We start from the raw sequence: 22331 nt of genomic DNA on the forward strand, positions 1-22331 counted from the left end.
AAAAAAAAAAAAACAGAATACATTTGTGGTACCATTGACAAGCCATTTGGCCACTGTTCACAAAGATAGTGCACAAAGAGGGCAGATAAGTCTGTGGATTGAGAAGGTGGAACAGATACCTTCTGTTTGGGAATTTGAGCTGCCATGGTGTGTAAAATTGGTGATTTGTGGTAGATGGGTTAAACAAAGCTGGAGCTGGATAAAGAGAAATATATTAGAAATAGATTTGAGAGTCATAAATTGATCAATGAAATTATCAGATTGGTTTATTTCTCTCCCTGTGTTCTTGTCTCATTGCAAAAAATTTTGAAACAATGCTCTAAAGGGTTTAAAACAACAAACAAGTTACAGCTCAGTTCAGCTCAAGTAGACAGATTGTTTACTAGACAGACACTCCCAAGACATGGGAGCAAGCCAACCCCAAAGGAGTGGTCCTCCCCTCCATCCCTCTTGGCTCCCCCTCTTTTTATACTTCCCATTTCCTCTTTTTGGTTGTACCCTGTGCAAAATAGGACTTGTATCCACCACCAGTCAATTAAAGGGAATGCAAACGGGCATACGTTCAAAGTAAGTCATATAACAGAAGGCTTTGTTGTGTATGTCTTTCCATAATTCAGTCTGTTATAATCAGATGTATATATGTGTAGAATATTTATGAACCCTTAATGGGCTCCTAGCTCCTAAGGTTAATTGGAGAAGTCCCTGTGGTTAGTTTATATCCAGTGTGTGCCTAGGATTCATGTGTTGGAGTTGGAGAAGTCTCTGTGGTTATTTTTTGTAGCTTATCTGTGAGCTCTCCTGGGTGTGTCTGGCATGGGACTTAGAGATCAGCTTCCATCCTTTTCAGCTAAGCTGCCACACCTTGTTCATGCCTAACTTCCTACCTAACAAAATTAAATTCAAAGGGCACATATAGAAATTTAAGGACTTGTTATATTTTCAACATATGAAGCATTCTAGAGGAAAAGAAAAACTGCCACAGGTCTTACTTTTGACAAATATATATTAGGAATGTTAAATGGGATGTCAACCAAAAATTTAGTGCCAAAGTGGGTATTCTGAGAGAAGTTTTAAGAAGATAGAAATTTGTATGGATTGAAACTATCATGGAAGAATTTTTGAGGAATATATATGTGTGTGGGTTTGGGGGGTGTGTGTGTGTGTGTGTAATGTCCAAAGTGAAGCATATTAAAATATCATTTTGACCAAGAACATGTCAAAATAAGTTAAGTATGAACATAATATTATTAATTTTGTCTCCAGGAAGGTTTTGGCTGCATTTAACAAATAATACTCAGCAAAAGCTCCTAGTATTTACTTTCAAACAGCAACTAGCTTAACATTCATAAACTGTTCTGAAATTTTAACACTTAAAAGTTGTACATACTTTTTGTCACATTTTGTGCAAGTGTGTTGTATATTCCTTATCACAATTCAAACTCTTAAATCATGTGCACATTTTCTACAGCAATAAATGAAGAGCTAAAAGCATAAATTGATAAATCTAAAGTAGTATCATTCTCTTTTTTTTACTTTAATATTACTTTAAACATGTTTTTCAGCATTTTATAGTATGTTGTAGACTGCTATCTTCTAAATGAATAAAGCATATCATGGCAGTTAGCCATATTTGTTGTATTTTGTCACATTAACTTCCATTCTAAAGTTTCTTTCTCTTAAAAGAAATTCTGGACTTTGTATAAAATTTGTATAATTCAAATGTATATAATGAAATTCTACACATGTGATCTGCTGTAAGATTTTCTCCTTTTAATTTTTGCTTTAAAGAATACTTTTTCCATAAAGAAATTTAAGCAAAAAAACACACTATTTTGTGTATTTTGCATTTTGTCACATTAACTTCCATTCTAAAGTTTCTTTCTCTTAAAAGAAATGAGTGCTTGGATGCTTGAAAGAAAATTTTATAAAATAATAAAACATGTAAATTATAATTATAGTGACTGTTAAAATAATAGCAAAGTAATGATGAGTTTCAGCTTGCTCATCATCTGCTTCACCAGAGTTTGTTCCCAATTCAGAGCCTGAATGATTCTTTAAAAACATGCATCTTAGAATCCCTCTATGTTTGGCCCTCTGATAAGTCTTTTTTATCAGAACCTGAATAGAGTAGGGGAGGGGAGAACAGAGCATGGTAGAAGAGGGAAAATAGGATGCAGTAAGGGCAGAGAGATAAGAGGGTAGATTGTATCATGTAGGGCTTTGTTGACCATTACAAGGACTGGTTTTACTCAGAATGAGATGGAAAACCATTTAAGTATTCTGATTGTCAAAGGAGCGAACATAGAGGGATCCTAGAATATTTAACTCTTAAGGCTCATTCATGCTCTGAGCTGAGAACAGACTCCAGGGGAGAATGAGTGGAAGCAGAAAAAGTGGTGAGTTTGCTACAAAAGTAATTAAGGCATTCCAGCCATGGTGATTTCTTTGATATTTCCCCAAATGCCAAACACATTTCCACGTTACCCGTTCCCTTTGCCTATGACGCTTTTCACTATATAACTGCATAGTTTCTCCATTACCTCCTTTAGTCCTCGGCTCAAATGCAATTTCTCACTGAATACACTCAATGAATATCTTTCCTATGCCTTTTCTCTAATTGGTTTTTTCTTCTTAGCACTTACTACCATCTGACCCGTTGTTTGATTTCCTTATTTCTCTATCTTTATTTATTGCTTGTCTGTCCTCACAGGAATAGATGCTTCATGAATATAAGGATTTCCATCTCTCTCTCTTTTTTTTTTCATGGCTGAATCTCTGTACAAACAGTAGTGTTTAGTACATACTAGACATTCAGTAAATATTTGTGAAATGAATTAACAAATTTCACTGCAATCACTCTGAAGTATTTCTTACTCAGAGCATAGTGCACCAAAGGGTGGCAGGCATTTCCAGTTAAAATAAAAAGGGACAGTCATGTGGCATCAAAGTAGGCATGGTTTGCAACCAGTTTGGTCCACTATTTTGAAACTGTGAGATTCTTTATTATTTTTTAATTGAAATATTTATCTTTCTCTTGGAATGTGTTTAGCCACAGTTCCAAGTTCATAAGAGTTATGAAAGCTGCCATTACTGCTGGTTCTTTTGTAGCAGCTTGTTATTTAGTTGCTCAATCCTGTTGGACTCTTTGTAGCCCCATGGACTGTAGTTTACCAGGATCCTCTCTCCATGGGATTTTCCAGGCAAGAGTACTGGAGTGGGTTGCCTATTCCTTCTCCAGGGGTCTTTCCAACCCGGATATCGAACCTCTGTCTCCTGCATTGGCAAGCAGATTCTTTATGACTGAGTCACCAGGGAAACCCTTAGCTGAAATATTTATGTAAATGAAAATTATTTATATAAAATGAGAATTTATTAATATTTTCATTATTAAGATATTTAAAATTTGTATAATTCAAATGTATATAATGAAATTCTACACATGTGATCTGCTGTAAGATTTTCTCCTTTTAATTTTTGCTTTAAAGAATACTTTTTCCATAAAGAAATTTAAGCAAAAAAGCACACTAACACAATGAAAACAAAAACTTCTATCTTAATAGGAACATAGTGGAGAAAATAGGAGCAAGGAAAGAAAAACAGAACATAACACACACTGGTAAAGGAAAAAGAAAAATACAAGCACTTTTATGTGGTAATATGCTAGCAGAATACTCAAAGCATGTGTATAGATACCATTTTCTTTCAATTAATTTTAGAACACATGGACTTTGCTTTATAGATTAATTTTAAGTTTGTAATTGGCACAACCTAAAAATATACACTGCAGAATCACAATGCTTGTCCCTTTTTATTTTATTTTATTTTTTCAAAAAAACACTGATCTCAAACTCTGCTTGTAATTTATCTACTGTGGAACCAGTAGTGTTGCTTGGAGAAGTCAGGGAGAGGCTGGTCATCACTCTCCACCTGGTCCTGTAATTTATAAGCTTCTGGCATGTTGCCCTATACTTCAGTCTACTTCCTAAATACTTATGATTTATTAGTTGCATCCCATTCTGATACTTTCTCTGTGGGCTTTCCTCAAATTCTCAGGCAAAATTGTGTATTCCATTCACAGTGCTCCCATTGAAGTTGTTCATATGTGTTCTTATAGCACATAACAATTTATTTAATTTGTTTATTTCAGTCTTCTCTATTCCCAGCAAATAGCACAGTCTCTGCTATGCATTAGGATTTCTATTCATCTATCCTGTGTTTAAAATATAAGTTTTAAATTCAGAGTGCTATATTTTAGATGCTTACATTTCTCATCACTGAAGGGAAATTGGAATTCTTACATTTTATTTTGACAAACTATTCTGTGTACAGTTTGGTTGTTCAATAGACCCAAGAAGTCACATTTGAATTTAATTTCATTAGCTAGAATCCATAATGGGAGTATAAAAATTACTCAACATGTGTTGTTGTCTGCAACAAATGCCACACTAATACCAATGAGTCATACCTAGTGGAATGGAAAAGACTTCTTCCAAAGCCAATAGTCTGTTAAGGATCATGCTTTGGAGCAAAATATACAGCTGGCACTATCAAACCTTCACTGTCTTGCCTCTGACTGTTTGAATTGTTTTTAGGTTTCTGGATTGCATGTGTGTGTGTGTGGAATCCCAAGTGCTTGTTCAAAATTGGACTGCTCTTTCCTGAAGATATTTTTTATAACTCTTTTAGCTATTAATATGAAGAAAATAACAACTAGTTAGTTACAGTGTCAAGACCCAAGATAGTCATTTCCTTGGGTTAATTTATAACATATCATAGAATGTAGATTCTCCCTATGCTTCCTGTAAGGAATGTTTGGAAAGGTATTTAGCAGCCTGAGGGTATCCCTGCTGGCATATATGTAGAGCTGGGACTCTATCTCCTGTTTGTTGTTTTCACTGATATAAAATCCAGTCTTGTCCACATTATGAATATAACTCCTTGGTCTTTATATCCCCATGAAGCCTTAGAAGTTGAGCTAAAACTTTCCATTGTGAAGTTGTTTAGACATTACTAAGTTGTTAATATATTGTTTCTCTTGATGTATTTAATTTGCAAAAAAATGTTTCAGTCCATAGTAATTCCTCTCACATTTTAACAACTCACCTAAAATGCCACAATTTTCCAAAAATCAGTTCTAGTGTGCTTTATAGCATATGTAACTATTAAGTACCTAGCATGTACATTTTTATACAGTTTGATTAGGAAAGCATGAGGATTTTCCCTGAATTGAAATTGTGACATTATATACATTGACCAAAGAGAAGGCCACCATTGCAGCCTCAATGGACTCTCAGGGCCTGAAGTCTACTCCCTTTTTCTTCCAGAGTATAGCTGAGAGATGAGAATAAGAAGATGATGCTTAGCTGATGAAGGGACTAGGGACTTTCCTTATTAGATTTTGTTTTTGTTTATTTGTTCTTTAGAAACTTGGGAGGGATTTTTTCATGATTTCTGCAGAACTAGAAAGGTACTAGACAAAATGGCCCTTCACCAGTTATTTATTGGTTAATTAGATCACGTACAATTGTTCTTTATCACCAGTAAGAAGGAAAGAAGTAAGGAAATTAAAAGTAACTTGGATTTGAAATAGCTGGGAAAATCTCATATTTACCACTGCCATTTCAAACTTACTTTCCTGGTGGCTCACATGGTAAAGAATCTGCCTTCAATGCAGGAAACCCGGGTTCAATCCCCAGGTTGGGAACATCCCCTGGAGAAGGAAATGGCAACCCACTCCAGTATTCTTGCCTGGAGAATTCCATGGACAGAATAGCCTGGCAGGCTACTCCATGGGGTCTGAAAGAGTCGGATACAACTGAGTGGCTAACACACACACTTTTCAAACTCAGTCATAGGAACTAAGAAAATATCAGAGAATTGGGACTATGTATGTTACCCAAAGGACAGATTCTGAGAGACCAAAACATTCCCTTATTTTTACTAAGCCTCCTTTATAGTGCTTCACTAAGTGTGAGAAACAGGGTTTTTAATTCAAGCTTAGAGCAGGATCAGTACATCATACCAGAAATGTTTTATAATAAATGCCAAACAATTATTATTGATGTATTTGTGGAGATGAGCCTTGGAAACAGTTCTTAAAGTTTTTAGGACTTTTTGAATTCAAAGAGAAATATGGTAACCACCCTCCTAACCCCACCTGAAAAAAATCATTTAAATGAAAAGTTGTATGTTACATTTTGAAAAACGAATATTATTGGTTACAGAGAATTTAAATGGCAATAAATAGCTATCATCTATCTTCAGAACAATTTTTATTTCATATATACAATGAAATGCAAATCAGTAATACTGCATAAATGACAAAATTTGCTTAATGCAGATTTTATTTTTCCTAATGTAATTGCATGTTTTATTTCAATACCTTAACTTAGCTAACATAGTCTTTACACATTCATTATATTATATACTTACCTCTAGAAATGTATTTTTATATGCTTTAAAAATTTTTGCTTACTGTAACATTTGAATCATTTCATTTAGTAGTAGAGAACATTCAATAGCATGGAAATAACCCTAATATTTAAGAAATTATGTGTTTCTTATTTGCTTTATTATCCTTCCATTTAAAAATGTTAGCGAGATGGTACTCACGCTAAAGTAATACAGGAAAACACATGAAGAAGTTGTCTGCTCCCATCTTCTGCTTTCATTCTTCCCCAGGCCCAGGAGAGAACTTTATTAATTGCATGCTTAATCTAAAACTATTTTAGATGAAAGATATTGTACTTTAATCTTTGGATAGGAAACATGTTTTGAACATCCCTAATATCATTTTATTCACTGAATTTTAAAATAATGAATCACATGTAAAAATAACACAATGTATTTTTACATTCTTATGGCACTTTCTTTATATGTTTGTTTTATAGTAGTCATTATAGTATATGTGGAATTTAAACCTGACTTCACTTATCACATTTAAAATCACACAGATTTTTCCAAGTAAATTTATTACTCTGGTTTTAGGATACTAAAAGGGCTTCCCTTGTGGCTCAGCTGGTAAAGAATCCACCTGCAATGAGGGAGACCTGGGTTCGATCCCTGGGTTGGGAAGGTCCCTTGGAGAAGGGAAAGGCCACCTACTCCAGTATTCTGGCCTGGAGAATTCCATGGACTGTATAGTCCATAGGGTCGCAAAGAGTCAGACAGGACTGAGCGACTTTCACTTTCACTTTGGATGCTAGACTATTAAGTCCTCAGAATCAGAGATGACTTTTGAAAATCCGTTTAGCCTATATGTCTGTACTGTTGTAACATAAACATCTTCAAATTTTTTAAGTTTAAAATAACCTCAAAACCAAAATAACAAAACAACCAACCAACCAACACAAACATCAACAGCAACAACAAAATATTTCTTTAAACCTGAGTCACTGCTGGCTATCCTTGTATTTTTCTACCTCCCTTTATAGCCATATCATTAAAGTCTTGTCTTACCTCCTTTCTCAAGCTCTTACTTACCCAAAGAAGTAAATTTTTGGTATTCATCTTAACTCTCTCTGACACAATACTACTGAGATTTTTTTCTTGGAATTATCCGCTCCCTATTCTTCCATGTTACCACCTTTTGTGAATGTCCCATTTGCCTTTTCTGGTGCTCCATGAATTCTGGACTTAGTTTGCTTTTCTTATCAATTTATATCTCTTACCTGGATAAATTCTTTTGTCTGTGGTTTAAAATATCAATACCATGACTACAAATGTATCTAGCTCCTTAGTGGACTTCTCTCCTAATATCCCATAGATATACTAAATTCATCATGTACAAAAGTAAGTTCACCAACATACACAAAGCGACTCCTCTTTCTATAATTTTTATTTTTGATCTCCTCTTCCTCCATCATTTTAGTCCAAGTTCTCACCACCTTCTAATTGAAATGCTACAATAATCTTCTCTAGGTCTTTCTCCCTTTAGGAAGCCAGGGCTATAATCCATTCCCCATAGAACTGCCTTAATGGGTTTTTCAAATCTGACTGTATTTTTCACCTTAAAACACTACAATGGATCTCTAGTGCCTGTGTGATAAAATCTGAATTTCTTAAAACAGCATATAGAGCCACTGGTTATTTTAACTGTGTCAGTCCATATGTGTTTGCATTTTAGCAGTTTCCTTGGCCTAGAGTGTCTTTCTCATATATTTTGATTAGCATTGAAATCACTTCTTTGAGTCAGACTAACGGTGACCTACTGCATGAAGTTGTCCCTGACATTATTTTCTTATTGATACTTTAAAATGTATGGACTGCTCATTTTGGTCATCCCAGGCAATTGCACAAACTTGTATCACACTACAGATTTCATATTCATACATGTACCAGTTTCCCTGTCTATCTCTCCTCTAGACTGCATATTACTTTAGGACAAGGGGCTTATCCTAAAAACCTAAGTAACATAGTACCTTGTGTGTCTTTAAGTATTATTGTTGATAATATTATTTGTAATGAATAAATAAACTTACTGACCCTCAATAGCTGTTTATGGAAGGAAGAAACCATGAAAGGACGATGTTGGATTATAGGAATTCCTTCACACTTTTTCACTGGAAATTTTTTATTTGATTAAAAAAAATGCTTTGAACTTACAGAATGAGTCTGCATGGCAATAATGATTACTGTGATTTTTCATAGTAAAAAAATGAATATAGAAAGTGCATTTAAATGAATTTTTAAGGCAAAAAATATCAAATCACAAATTAAATTCTTCCACTGGAAATATTTTAATACGGTTGATTTATAAATATTTTTAACAAGCACTAATTTGTTCTTGGTTATATACAATTATATATATATATATACAATTATATATATATATAATTATATTTAGAGAGTCTAGAAAGAGAAAGCCAGTTAAGTATCACTATTGCCTAAGAACAGCTGCTGCTGCTGCTAAGTCACTTCAGTCGTGTCCGACTCTGTGCGACCCCATAGATGGCAGCCCACCAGGCTCCCCTGTCCCTGGGATTCTCCAGGCAAGAACACTGGAGTGGGCTACCATTTCCTTCTCCAATGCATGAAAGTGAAAAGTGAAAGTCAGGTCGCTCAGTGGTATCTGACCCTCAGCGACCCCATGGACTGCAGCCTTCCAGGCTCCTCCGTCCATGGGATTTTCCAGGCAAGAGTACTGGAGTGGGGTGCCATTGCCTTCTCCACTAAGAACAGCAAAGGGAAGGAAAAAAAAAACTGACTTTATACAAGTAATACTAATGGTTCTCATATTTTCAGTGGTGTCATAAGGAAATTAATAACTTTTTACACTTTAATTTTCACTTCTTTCTAAAATCCAAACATTAATACCAATTTCAGAAAAAAAATCTGATAGAAAATTTCTAAAAAAACAAATGTGTTATTAATACTGCCAAGTCATGAAGGAATATTAGAAGTATTCCTAAATATATCAAATCTCATTAACACATTTTATTATATTTTACATTTTAGATGCTCTTTTCAAAAAATTTTAATATGTCTGAAATTTTTATATATCTCACATTCAATGACTGCCATAGTTTATTGGTAACATGTAATCTTTTCTTAGAATCATGTAAAATAATGATGCCTCTTACAATCAATGGTGTTTTAATTTGATGAAATACAGTAGAAATTAGATTTGAAACAAAATGAGCTCAATTAGATAATAAAAAGTAAAAAAATAAAAATAGATAAATCCATATATTTGATACAAAATATTGATTGATTTGAATATAGCAGTTTGAATCTTTCCACACTCTCTTCTATGAACATAATCACATATTACCATTATTTTTCCTCTAGTAATGATTAAATATGTGGAAATATATTAATGCTACACCTTTCTTAACACTCCATATGTTTAGGGTTAAAAACTTTCTAAGTTTTTTTTCTTTTGAATAATATGAATTTATTTTAAACACTTTCACTAAGCATTTTTAAAATAACTCATGAGGCTTTCAAAATAGCATGAGATTCAATTGCATTGCAAATTCCATTTTTTTTATGAGAATGAGTCTTAATGTAATGAAAATTTATTTTTGTTTGTTTTTTATTTATTTTAATTGGAGGCTAATTACAATATTGTGGTGTTTTTGCCATTCTTAAAAATAATTGTGAACTTCTCTATTCATCGGCATTTTCAAATTTCCCAGCCAAATTACTGAAAAATATTTTACCAGTTTATCTGAAAATATATAACTGTATGCATGCAGTAGACACCACCAGATTTTGTTGTTTTGTTTATTTTTAATATCTCAGTTATGGAGATAAATGATGCATAGGCTGGCCTGTTTTTTTGTAAAAAAAAAAATGTGAAATTCAATGGGTATCCTAGTTCTACTGAATTCCACACTGTAGCTGTAACTCTTATCACCTGAATTCAGTACACATATCTCTCCTACCCCAATCCAAACAAAGCCACATTAATTGGCATATTATTTTTAACTCAGCAAAGAGTTTAATATTGATAATGCAAATAGATTTATTAATTTGTAGGTTTAAATTTTTAAAATGTATTTTATATGAGTGGGACTTGTTTTTCATAAAATAAAGGAATCATAATAAGCAGAATTTAAGCTGGAGATTGCATAGAACATATTTATATTCTATAAAGAGCATGAGAGACTATTCTCTAAAATATTGTTTTCCCAATATACTGCTAAATTGTGTAATGTTTTCATATTATTAATTCGTATGGTTTAAAGATGATCATTCAGTTAAAATCTGACAGAAGAGATATTATCACCTAATTAATAGTGATTGTTTGACATTGATTATTTTGTAGAAAACTCATAATAACAAGATGGCACTAATGGTGAAGAATCTGCCTGCCGATGCAGGAGACACAAGAGATACGGTTTCAGTCCTTGAAATGGGAAGGTCCCCTGGAGTAGAGGAGTTGTCAACCTGCTCCAGTATTCTTGCCTGAAAAACTCCATGGACAGGAGCCTGGAAGGCCACAGTCCTTGGGATCACAGAGTCAGACATGACTGAGCAACTGAGCATGCACACGTGTATTAACAGATTTAGGCTTTGTAAGTTAGTGACATTAGTTATCAAGAACATGTATTCATTCTAGACCAAATAATGAAAAAAGAAAAAAAGGTGCTGAGCTTACATTAAAGTAGGGAAAAGTGTGCTTTCTTCACTTCCACAAAACATTGCAGACCCTGAACTCCAATGCAATAGTTTTCTAACTCAAAATCTCAAAACAAAAATTTTATGAATGTAGTGTAGCTCATCAGTCTTCTCCTCTGTTCTTCATCTTCTGCCACCCACTTAGTGACACTCTCCTTTCATACATACCTCAGAAAAAACATTTTCCCCCTACCATACTAGGTAAACAACGGAGACCCTACCTCTAAATTAACATTGCAAGCGTGCTCAGTTGCTTCAGTTGTGTCTGACTCTTTGTGACCATACGGACTGTAGCCCACCAGGCTCTCCTCTGTCCATGGGAATTCTCCAGGCCAGAATACTGGAGTGGATTGCCATGCCCTCCCCTAAGGGAACCTTCCGACCCAAGGATAAAACACGCTTATCTTATGTGTCCTGCACTGACAGGTGTGTTCTTTACCACAGTCTTTCTCATACTGTATCTTTCAGTTCTCAGAACCTGTCATGGGCCCCTCATAATGTTTTCAGACCCATTCCTTCTGTGTAGGCTATTATTTCTCCCAACCCACCTTCTGCCATCACCCTTAATATACTAATTTCAATCCTTCAGGGAAGTCTTGACTTTACTCAAAAAAAAGTCAGGGCTTCCAACTATCTGTTTTCACATACTGTATGTTTATTTGGATAACTACAAAGTAAACATGTTTCTTTCTGCCAGAAAGTAAATTATATGAGGAGCTTCAACACGCTACTTCCTACGCCCAGTATATAATAAAGATTTCATAAATTTTATCAAATGAATCAATCAGTTTTTCCAAATCGGAACATATTATTATCTGCTTCTAGCCGTTTCAAATATTTTAGTGTATATACTCTGTTAAGCTTGCATTTATTATAGCAAATGTTTCATATATATATATATATATATATAGGCTTCCCTGATAGCTCAGCAAGTAAAAAAATGAGGCACAGGAGAATCAAGTTTGACCCCTGGGTCTGCAAGATCCCTGGAGAAGGAAATGGCTACCACTCCAGTATTACCGCTCATGGGGTTCTCAAGGCAAGAATACTGAAGTGGTTTGCTATTGCCTTCTCCAGCAGACCAGATTTTGTTAGAACTCTCCAACATGACCCGTCTGTCTTGAATGGCCTTACATGGCATGGCTCATAGTTTCATTAAGTTAGACTGGGCTGTGACCCATGTAATCAGATTGGTTAGTTTTCTGTGATTGTGGTTTTCATTCTCTCTGGCCTCTGATGGATAAGGATAAAAGGCTTGTGAAAGCTTACTGATGGGAGGTACTGGCAGTTGGGCAAACTGGATCTTGGTCTGTCCATGGTGGTACCATGCTCCATAAATCTTTAATTTAGTCTTCTGCTGATGGTTGGGGCTGTGTTTCCTCCCTGAGGTCAAACTACCATGGGAGTAATGGCTGTAATGGTTCAGTTCAGCTCAGTTCATTCACCCAGTCTTGTCCAATTCTGCAACCCCATGGACTGTAGCACGCCAGGCTTCCCTGTTCATCTCCAACTCCCAGAGCTTCCTCAAACTCATGTCCATCGAGTCAGTGATGCCATCCAACCATCTCATCTTCTGTCAACCTCTTCTCCTCCTGCCTTCAATCTTTCCCAGCATCAGGGTCTTTTCCAATGAGTCAGTTCTTCACATCAGGTGGACAAAATACTGGAGCTTCAGCATCAGTCCTTCCAATGAACACTCAGGACTGATATCCTTTAGGATGGACTGGTTAGATCTCCTTGCAGTCCAAGGGATGCTTAAGAGTTGTCTCCAACACTGCAGTTCAAAATCAATTCTTCGGCACTCAGCTTTCTTTAAGGTTCAACTCTCACATCCATACATGACTACTGGAAAAACCATAGTCTTGATTAGACAGACCTTTGTTGGCAAAGGAATGTCTCTGCTTTTTAATACACTGTCTAGGTTGGCCACTACTTTTCTTCCAAGGAGCAAGCATCTTTTAATTTCATGGTTGCAGTCACCATCTGCAGTGATTTTGGAGCCCCCTAAAAATAAAGTCTCTCATGGTTCCCATTGTTGGTAATGGTGACCTCCTGTTTCCATTGGCTATAATGTTGACTTCCTTCAAAAGAACTTATGCCAGCATGTTGTGGCTCCCAGGACTCCTGTATTCGGGGCCTCTACCCTGTAGCAGGCCACTGCTGGCCCATGCCCCCACTGGAGACTCTTGGACACACACAGGGAAGTCTGGCTCAATCCCTTGTGGGGTCACTGCTGCTTTCTCCTGGCTCTTGATGAGCACAAGGGTTTTTTTGTGCCTCCAAGAGTCTGTTTCCCCAGTCTAATAGAAGTTCTGTAATCAAATCCCACTGGCCTTCAAAGTCAAATTCCCTGGGGGTTCTCAGTCCCTTTACCAGATCCCCAGGTTGGGAAATCTGTTGTGGGCCCTAGAACTTTTGCAACAGTGTGAGAACTTCTTTTCTATAATTGTTCTTCAATTTGTGGGTTGTCTGCTCAACAGCTCTATGGTGGGGCTAATGGTGACCTCCTCCAAGAGGACTTAAGCCACATGCCACACATCGAAGATCTGCTGCCAGAGTCCCTGTTCCTGTGGCAGGCCACTGCTGACCCATGCCTCCATAGGAGACACTCAAACACTCAAAGGCAGGTCTTGCTCAGTCTCTTGTGTGGTCCCTGGGTCCTGGTGCACACAAGGTTTTGTTTGTACCCTCCAAGCGTCTCTGGCAGGTATGAGGTTTGATTCTAAACATGATTTCACCCTTCCTCCCATTTTGTTGAGGCTTTTCCTTTGCCCTTGGATGCAAGGTATCATTTTTTGGTGGGATCCAACATTCTCCTGAAGATGATTGTTCAGCAGCTAGTTGCAACTGTGGAGTTCTTGTAGGAGAAGATGAGCACACATCCTTCTACTCCGCCATCTTGTCCATGGAAGAAAGTAGGAAAAACCACTAGGCCATTCAGGTATGACCTAAATCAAATCCCTTACAATTATACAGTAGAAGTGACAAATAGATTCAAGGGATTAGATCTGATAGAGTGTCTGAAGAACTATGGGCTGAACAACAGCAATAACCAATATTCTTGCCTGAATAGAGGAGCCTAGCAGACTACAATCCAATGGATTCCAAAGAGCTGGACATGATTTAGTAGCTATTACCTTATATATGTAATTCATCATATAGCACCTGACTGAAGCCCTAGCACTGCACTGATGCAATAAAGTCACAGATTTGTTTGTTCAGTGACTGCTGCGCATCCATAAATGTCATTATGATGGGAGATGATGACTATTTTTCAGCTCATCTTTTTTCAACTCAACTTGGATTTTATAGTTTCCCTTACTCAAACTCTTCTTTACTGTGTAGTTGACTTTTTTTGTCTTTTTTAAAAATAAACTTACCTTCCTAGAATCAAATAGTCATTCTTCTCCTCTCTTAACTTTAGCTGTTTTGCTGCTAGATTCTCTTCTCAGTTAATAGTAATGTTTCTTGAGAATATTCAATAACAGTTTGCCAATAATATGCCTTGTAAAAACATGCTGTGATAGTTACATCATATATAATGAAAAGTGTCATAGTTTAAGTATTTTTCCTGGACATTTATGAACATTGCAGCCAGGACTATTTATGGGAATTATCCTTGATAATTCAATGTAACGTTGTTTGATTTATTCCTTACACCATCACAGCCACCTGATGCTGGAAAGAACTATAACACAATTATTTCTTGTTAAGTCATTTTCTTCTTTATTTGGACCCTAAAACTGCATCCCTTGGGACTAGAGGTTGTGCTTACAAGAGGAGAAAGCAAAATGTACAAAGGCCTGGAATGTGAGACTGTAGCAAAGGGCCAGTAGCTGAAGATAGGCAAATTACAAGGTCCAGGGGAAGTAATGGTGGGTAATAGCTAGAAAGGCAAGGGTAACATTATAAATGGCCTTATGTGACATTCTGTGGATTTGATTTGCTGATGGTGAGTATTTGTTAGGCAGAAAGTGCAGGATTAGATTTACATTTGGAAATTACGCAACAGACATAGAAATATGTTCATTGCTAGACTTGAAGTGAAAGTGAAAGTCGCTCAGTTGTGTCTGATTTTTGAGACCCCATGGATTGTCCATGGAATTCTGTAGGCCAGAATATTGGAGTGGGTAGCCTTTCCCTCCTCCAGGGGATCTTCCCAACCCAGGGATTGAACCCAGGTCTCCTGCATTGCAGGTGGATTCTTTACCTGCCGAGCTAGACTTGGGAGATAGTCAAACTGTGCAAAGATAATTGTTAATTTCAACATTTAATCCTGTGCAATTCCAGTTGGCAAACAAAACTTCTGTAGCCAAAGTGTGGAAAGAGCTTATACAGGGCAGATGTTATTACTGCATCTAGTGCTAAGAAGCCAATGTTTTGTATATTTTAAATTAAAAGATAAAATCAAAGATGAGATTCCATGTGAAAAGTTTATTAATCTCATAACTTCTGGGTTTTAGCACTGTGGCTAAATAAGTTCCTCCTTTACTTGTTGTTAGTAAAACATTTTATTTTATTAAAACTCATAAAAATTAAATTTGTTTGCTTTTCTGTATACATAGGTAGCACATCCTGAACAGATTTTCATCTTTTTATGTTTAAGATGTTTCCATGATATAAGATCATCATTCCAAGCATTAATAATTATGAATAATGGAATGCAGATCTATAAATTGTATGTATTCTGACCACCAGGATATACCCCAGCCTGCACAAAATAATGCTTTTAATTTTTAATATAATGCCCTTAAATAGTGTGTGCATCAAAGTATAAATTAAAAAGCAATCCAACTCAGTTTATCTGGAATAGACTTAATTTACAACTGCTCTGTGGAATAGTTATTAATAATCCCTCATTTCACACTAAAAAATGATTTTGATCTGAAAGAGAAACTATGTGTTCACACCTTTAATACCATGGACAATGACAGATAAATAAATCTCATCTCTGATACACACCATTTGTCCAGTTTTAGCAAGGAAGCTCAGTTTAATGTCTTCATCTATAAAACTGGAGAAAATAAGTTTTACTTTGTAGATTTGTTACAAAAAATAAATGCAGAATTGGCTTTATGGATGTGAAATCCATGCAGTCCCACAGTAGGGGCTTCATGCTGAGAAGGGCCATGCTTAGTTTAATGTTCTATTGATCTCTTGAAATTCTTAACATGTTTTCAACAAGTACAGTGCATTTCAAGTTTGTTCTGGGCCCACAATTTATAATGAGTCCTGACTAAATGAGAAATGTGCTAATTTAATTCAGATTTTCTTCCTTATATTCTTCTATTCTGGTTTCAGTCCTGATTGTTATTTCACCAAATTTGTAGCTATTTTACAATGGAAATGTCAATGGACATATTAAATAACTAGGAATAGAAAAAAGTTCTGAGCAAAACTGAGGATTATAGCCTGGAGACAAGCCTCTCAAATAACTTAAAGAATTGCTCCAAAGAAGCATGGTTTTAGCACAGTTTTATATCCTTTCAGAACAAAGAAAAAAAAAAATCAAACAAGTCAAGAATACATCATTTCAAGGCTTAAAAAAAAAAAATATCACCATGTGTATAGTGAGTCAGAATGTCATCAGCACCTGTGAAGGGAGTTTTATAAATCAAAGGAGTACCAACATTGGCATCTGAGGAAAGGAGGCATTTAATATTTGTTTTTAACATGGGTATTCTTTCCTTCTGGTCATTGTAACTTATTTTTTAATTATTGAAGCAGATGTGCAATATATCTTTCAGTTCAGTTCAGTCGCTCAGTCGTGTCTGACTCTTAGCGGCCCCATGAGTTGCAGCACGCCAGGCCTCCCTGTCCATCACCATCTCCCGGAGTTCACTCAAACTCATGTCCATCGAGTCAGTTATGCCATCCAGCTATCTCATCCTCTGTCGTCCCTTTCTCCTCCTGCCCCCACTCCCTCCCAGCATCAGAGTCTTTGCCAATGAATCAACTCTTCTCATGAGGTGGCCAAAGTACTGGAGTTTCAGCTTTAACATCATTCCTTCCAAAGAACACCCAGGGCTGATCTCCTTTAGAATGGACTGGTTGGATCTCCTTCCAGTCCAAGGGACTCTCAAGAGTCTTCTCCAACACCACAGTTCAAAAGCATCAATTCTTCGGCACTCAGCTTTCTTCACAGTCCAACTCTCGCATCCATACATGACCACTGGAAAAACCATAGCCTCAGTATATCTTTGGTAAACTACAAACAGGCTGTTTTAATTGGCATAAAATTCAAGTTAAATCATTAATTAGCTGGAATGATTTCCCTATACTTCAATATGTAAAAATGTCTTCCATTAGAACCAACTGAAATATTAAAATATGACCAAAGCAGGTTATTTTTTATATAAAAGGAAACTCTCCTTTAAATTATATACTAAAAACCAATGTTTAAATTAGAAGTCACTTAATACCTGTTCAAATGTTGAGAATATTACAATAAATTATTAGTGTATTTTGAAGGGTAGCTGAAGTAACCTATCATTTGGCCTTTATTGTGGGGCTTGCAATATGTTCAGTTAACATAATTGTAATATCATAAATAATTCTCCAAAATTAGGAAGAGTCTGTTGGCTTTCAGACCTAAATGCCTTTCTATCACACTGGGGCAATATATATATACATCATAAACTATTTTTCTTTGTATACAGCATGATGCTACCATTATACTTATACATAAAATATTCATATTGATAGCTTTAATTATTGAGTTCTTGTGCCCAACTCTTTGTGACCCCATGGACTGTAGCCACCCCAGATTCTTCCATCCCTTGAATTCTCCAGATAAGAACACTAGAGTGGAAACCCATCCCCTACTCCAGCATGTCTTCCCAACCCAGGGGTCAAATATGGGTCTTCTTCATTGCAGGCAGATTCCAGTCTGAGCCACCAGGGAAGCCCTTCTTGTATGCCAGTTCTCTGCTAAATGCTCTACATGTATTATTTACATGTAGTAACACACACACAAACATACCTTGAAGAGGGTATTATTATTTCCACTGTAATAATAACAGTATTGAGGCTTAGAGAGGAAAATAACTTGACAAAACCATATAGGTAAAAGATAGAGCTTAATTTTAAAACTAACCTCTGAATAGTAAAGCTTTGGCTATAAATGAGTGTTTTCAGTATTTTGCAAGCTGTTATATTTTCAGAACTCCATGATTCTATAACATAATTTAAAAGTGCTTGCACTCCCTAATAAATAATCTAACCAATAAAGACATATGTATATTCTGGATCTTCTGTATTATCTGAGAATATTTGTCATACCCCATAAGCATGCCTAGATTCCAGTAAGCTAGTGAGGAGGAAAGCAGGAAAATTTAAAATAGAAATGATCAGGAGCAAGACAAGGATGTCCACTCTTGCCACTTTTATTAAACATAGTTTTGGAAGTCTTAACCATAATAATCAGAGAGAAAAAAGAAATAAAAGGAATCCAAGTTGGAAAAGAAGAAGTAAAACCATTGTTATTTGCAGATGGCATGATACTGTATATAAAAAAATCCTTAAGATGTTACCAGAGCATTATTAGAGCTTATCAATGAATCTGGTAAAGTTGCAGCATGCAAAATTAATACATAGGAATTTCTTGCATTTCTATACACTAACAACCAGCATCAAAAATAATAAAATACCTAGAAATAAACCTATGTAAGGAAGCAAAATACTTGTTCTCAGGAAACTATAAGATACTGATGAAAGAAATTAGAGATGGCAGAAACAGATGGAAGGATATACCATGTTCTTAAACTGGAATAATTAGTACTGTCAAAATGACCATACTATCCTAGGCAATCCATAGATTCAGTGCAATCCCTATCAAGATACCAATGGCATTTTTTGCAGAATTAGAACAGAAAATGTTTACAATTTGTTTGGAAGCACAAGAAACCCAAGTAGCCAAAGCAATCTTGAGAAAGAAAAACAGAGGTGGGGGAATCGGGCTCCCTGATTTCAGAATGTACTACAAGGTGGCAATAATTAAACAGCATGGTACTGGCACAAAAACAGAAATATAGACAATGGAACAGAGCATAAAGTCCATAGACAAACGCAAGCTCCTCTGATCACTTAAATTTAACAAAGAATGAGAGAATATATAATGAAGAAAAGTCACTTCAGTAAGTGATGCTGGGAAGGTTGACCGCTACATGTATAAAATAAAGCAAAAATGAAATTAGAACACTCCCTAACACGATACACAAAAGTAAACTCAAAATGGATTAAAGCCTTAAATGTAAGACTGGATACTATAAAACTCTTAGAGGAAAACACAGACAGAACACTCTGGCATAAATCACAGGAAGATCTTTTTCAATCCTCCTCCTAGAGTAGTGAAAATAAAAATATATAAATAAACAAATGTGACCTAATTAAGCTTAAAAGCTTTTGTACAGCAAAGGAAACCTTAAATAAGACAACCCAAAAATGATACAAAATATTTGCGAAGGAGGTGACCAAGAAGGGATTAATCTTCAAAATACACAAACAGCTCATTCAGCTCAATATCGAAACAAACAATCCAATCAGAAAATGGGTGGGAGATCTAAATATGCATTTCTCCAAAGAAGAAATACAAAAGACCAAAAAGCACATGAAAAGATGCCCAACATCACTAATCATCAATGAAATGCAATACAAAACTATAATGAGATATTGCCTCACACTAGTCAGAATGACCATCATCAAAAAATCTACAAACAATAAATGCTGGAGAAGTGTGGAGAAAAGAGAACCCTCCTACAATGTTGGTGGGACATTGGTACAACTATTATTGATAAAACTATTATGAAGAACACTATGGAGGTTCCTTAACAAACTAAAAATAGAGCTACCATACGATCCTGTAATCCCACTCCTAGGCAAATATCTCAAGAAATCCATAATTTGAAAAGAAACATGCACCCCACTGTTCATTGCAGCACTGTTTGCAATAGTCAGGACTTGGAAACAACCTAAGTGTCTATCAGTGGATGAATGGATAGAGAAAATATGATACATATATACAATGGAATATCACTCAGCCATAAAAAGTAATGGAATTATGCCATTTGCAGCAACATGGGTAGACCTAGAGATTATCACACTGAGTAAAGTAATCAGACAGAGAAATGATATTGCTTATATGTGGAATCTAAAAAAAAATGATATGGATGAACTTATTTGCAAAATAGAAATAGAGTCACAGATATAAAAAATAAATTTATGATTACTGAGGGGAAAGTGAAAGTGAAGTGTAGTGAATGTCTCTCAGTTATGTCCGACTCTGCAACCCCATGGACTATACAGTCCATGCAATTCTGCAGGCCAGAATACTTGAGTGGGTAGCCATTCCCTTCTCTAAGGGATCTTCCTGACCCAGGGTTCAAACCCAGGTCTCCCACGTTGCAGGCAGATTCTTTACCAGCTGAGACACAAGGGAAACACACTGGGGGGGAAGAGGGTATAAATTAGGAGACTGAGATAAACATATACATACTTCTAACCATTTGCAAAGAATGGTTAGAAGATGCAGGAGTTGCAGGTTCAATCCCTGGGTCAGGAAGATCCCCTGGGGAAGGAAATGGAAACTCACTCCAGTATTCTTTCTGAGAAAATCCCATGGAGAGAGGAGCCTGGCAGGCTATAGTCCATAGGATCACAAAGAGTCAGACATGCCTGAGTGACAGTACAGCACAGCAGCATAGGAAAATAATCTAAAACAGAGTGTGTGTATATATATATATATATATATATATATATATATATATATATATGATTCACTTTGCTGTACAACAGAAACTAACACAACATTTTAAGTCAAGTACATTCCAGTAAAAATTTTTTAAAAATAAAATAGAAATGATTTTTTCCCACTAAGTGAAAGATGTATTATGTTATGGTGTCCTATATGGATGAATTTCTCAGTAATTCAGATGATATGAGGTGAGGGCAAATTGAATTATTACACAGCATGATCCTTTGGTTGGTAATATCCCCTAGAGAAGGGAATGGCAACCCACTCTTGTATTCTTGCCTGGAGATTCTGTGGACAGAGGAGCCTGACAGGCTACAGTCCATGGGGTTGCAGAATTGGACATGATTGAGCAACTAACACTTCACTTTTCATAGTGTAATTAAAAGCATAGGAATCTCTACAAGTTTGTGCTCTATCAGCTGGTTTCATATTCATGTTGTGAAGGACAATTTAGTTTCAAGGAAACAAAATCTTCTGCTACATAAGATATATAGTTTAAATCAATATTGAAAGTCTGTAAAGTTTTTTGTTTTTCTTTTACCTTAAAAGTCACTTGAAGGAGCTTTACTTGGTGATATGTCATGTGACTAGTTGATTGTTAGCATCACATCACTAGTTTTATTATTTTTTTCTATGTTGATATTATACTGACTACTCCCTCTTGATCATTTTCAGTTCCTCATTAGCCTTTTCTTTTTTTTTTTTTTTTTTGGTTATCCATTTTATTTTTTTTTTAATTTTATTTTTAAACTTTACATAATTATATTAGTTTGGCCAAATATCAAAATTAATCCATCACAGGTATACATGTGCTTTTTCTTCTGCCAGATTATTGTTAATGTTTTAGCATTTAAAAAGTAAAGCAATTCATCATCTTCTACCTTGTTGTGTATTTGTTGTATACTTCCTATGACTCTTCCCATGAAGCATTAATTTAAAAATCTTATTTCTAAAAAGTAATAACCTTGAATAATGTGACTCTCCCTGGCCTATGGAATGATAATATGAAGCAAGTTATTACATAAGATAGAAAGCTGATAAGTTCACTGAATTTCTGATACCTAAAGAGCATGTTTGGGAATTATAAAAACTCATTTGGTTTTGCAGTATTACTACAATCTTTTTAAAGTAATACACTGAAATTAAATTTTTAAAAATGAGAAATTCATAGTTCTCTTTAAGTGGTTAGACACTAAAATTTTGCAAAGTTAGTCCTGGAGAGTTAGCAGTATCATATGCTGATTAGAGAGTACCTTAATCCATTCTATCTTTGAAACTAGGAAAATTAATAGAATTTCCAAAGATACCCAAACCTCTGCCATTACTGATTGGTTTGTGGGTTTTATCTATTATATTCATTTTCAAAGACACTGTAGTGTTTATTCTACTTTTTGTTACTGAAGTTCTTGGGTCATAAAAAAAACTGACTAGTGGGAGGAAGAAGGGGCAAGTTCAA

General features: G+C 35.6%; 1 protein-coding gene across 1 annotated transcript in view; it reads left to right on the top strand.

Annotated features, from left to right (window-relative positions):
- Positions 1-22331, top strand: part of CSMD3 (CUB and Sushi multiple domains 3) — a 1469335-nt gene that overhangs the window by 1033193 nt on the left and 413811 nt on the right. The gene's annotated exons all lie outside the window — the stretch shown is intronic.

This window comes from Bos javanicus, chromosome 14, assembly GCF_032452875.1.
Source record: "Bos javanicus breed banteng chromosome 14, ARS-OSU_banteng_1.0, whole genome shotgun sequence".
Taxonomy (NCBI): domain Eukaryota; kingdom Metazoa; phylum Chordata; class Mammalia; order Artiodactyla; family Bovidae; genus Bos; species Bos javanicus.